Genomic DNA, 2,234 nt, shown 5'->3' on the forward strand with positions numbered 1-2,234 from the left:
TATATGTACAAATGGAAATAAAGAAAAAATAATACAGCATTGTAACAACTTTTGGATACTTAGGAAGGCACACTGCTCAGACACAGATCTGAAATGATGAGGCAATGAGCATGGGATTGTTTTCTCAACAGCTGTCCACATGTGCTGTGTGTGTGTACAGGGTACCACGGTTCTGCTTGATTAGGACTCAGCTAGTTGATGATCTGTTTTCCTAGAGTTTTTGCCACCTCAGTTAGCAGCATCTCTGAGATTAGGGAGGGTTTTACTTCTCATACTGTCCAGTGTTTGTGCTGAGGATTTCTGCTCCTGCAGATCTCTCTGTCTACTTTCCAGCAATGTCATCTCAGTTCTTAGGTCAACAGCATAGTAAATATAATCTTCTTATTGAAAATAGATATGAACTTGAGGGGTTTTCAGTAAACTCTGTGTATGTTATGCCTACTAATACCTCTGTCATATTGATTTATGCTTGATAAGTTTCGAGGATGAAGGGTAAGAATGGGCTACTTTCAGTACCCCTACTTGGTTATACTTATTCACTTCAGAAGACATAGCAATGTTTTTTATGAATAAAAAATAATAATTCCTATCTGAAGATATCAGTTTTTATCAGAAGTTGGCAGCAAAAACACTGCCAGTGTTTCTGAAAATATCCACATTCTAACCAATGAAAAAGAAAGGGCACAACTTCTCATAGTGGCATATTGTTTGCCTAGAAATGACATGAATGCATTTGAATAAATATGTGCTACATTTTCTAAATAGAGCCATATAGATACATAGATACAATAAATACCCTCATAGTTTGACCCTGAATCAGAAACATTTCTTATGGCACTAGTGATTTTGTCAATTTTTAATTTTGTTAAGAAGAAAGGACTGAGTTTGACTATGAATATAAGAAAATTAAAACTGTCAATTTCCCTTTCTTTATTGAAATCCTAGGGTTTCCAGATGAGAACAATGACACTTGAGAACTTCACTGTATTTACTGACTTTGTCTTCTTAGGACTTTCTGGCAGGCAGGATGTACAACAGGGGCTCTTTGTGTTCTTCCTCATTTATGGTCTAACTCTCATTGCTAATCTAGGGATGGTCTTGCTGATCCAGCAGGACCCCATGCTGCACACACCTATGTACTATTTCCTGAGTAATCTGTCCATCTGTGGCATCTGCTACTCTTCCATGGTCTCTCCCAAGCTTCTGGCTGATTTCTTGTCTGAACAGAATAGGATTGCTTATAATTTATGTGCTGTACAAATGTATTTTTGGGGGTCTTTGCAGATGTAGAATGTCTCATGCTGGTATCATGGCCTATGACCATTATGTTGCCATCTGCAATCCACTGCTCTATACAATTGCAATGTCCAAGGAGGTCTGTATGCAGCATGTGGCTGTTGCCTATGTGGTAGGCTTGGTGGATTCAGCAATCCACACATGCTGCACATTCCGACTGTCTTTCTGCAATTCAAATGTCATCAAACACCTTTTCTGTGACATTCCACCCTTGCTGGCCCTCTCCTGCTCAGACTCATTCATCAGTGAAATAGTGATGTTCACGTTCATTGGCTGTGTGGTAGGGTGCAGCATTGTCACCGTACTTCTCTCCTATTGCTATATCATAGTTACCATCTGCAGAATGAAATCTGCTGAGGGCAGATGCAAAGCATTTTCCACATGTGTCTCCCACCTCATGGCTGTGGCCATCTTTCACGGAACACTGCTTTTCATGTATTTCAGACCCAGCTCAAGTTACTCCATGGACACAGAAAAAATAGCGTCTCTTTTCTATACAGTTGTGATTCCTATGTTAAACCCACTCATCCACAGTTTAAGAAATAAGGATGTGACGGGGGCTCTGAAGAAGGCAATCAGTATTAGCAAGTGGCCTGGATGAAATCCTGTTTCACATCTCAAAATGGGTAGACTATTCTATTTAAATATATCAATATAGATTCCCTTGGGTTTTGAAATATTTACTACTGAGAATTGGGTGTAATGAAAGCAATCACTGGTCTTAGTCTTCACTTTAAACAAATAAACATTAAGTAATTAATCATTTGAATTTTGCAGAGAGGGTCCTTTAGCACCTTTCTTGATAAATGTGATACAATTGGGCTCAGCGACGTTTTCACACCTAAGATCCCTCAATGTTTCTTCTAGTTTCAATATATCCAATAAATAAAATTGATGACCTCAAAGTGAATGTTTAAGAGTGAAAATGAGTTTTATTA

At 38.5% G+C, this 2,234-nt stretch overlaps 1 pseudogene; it reads left to right on the top strand.

Moving 5' to 3' along the window:
• Nucleotides 1-963: 963 nt before the first annotated feature.
• On the top strand, nt 964-1,897 carry LOC129675459 (olfactory receptor 5W2-like; annotated as a pseudogene).
• The last annotated feature ends 337 nt before the right edge of the window (nt 1,898-2,234 follow it).

This window comes from Psammomys obesus, unplaced genomic scaffold (assembly GCF_907164565.1).
Source record: "Psammomys obesus unplaced genomic scaffold, mPsaObe1.curated_primary_1811, whole genome shotgun sequence".
In the NCBI taxonomy this organism is placed as follows: domain Eukaryota; kingdom Metazoa; phylum Chordata; class Mammalia; order Rodentia; family Muridae; genus Psammomys; species Psammomys obesus.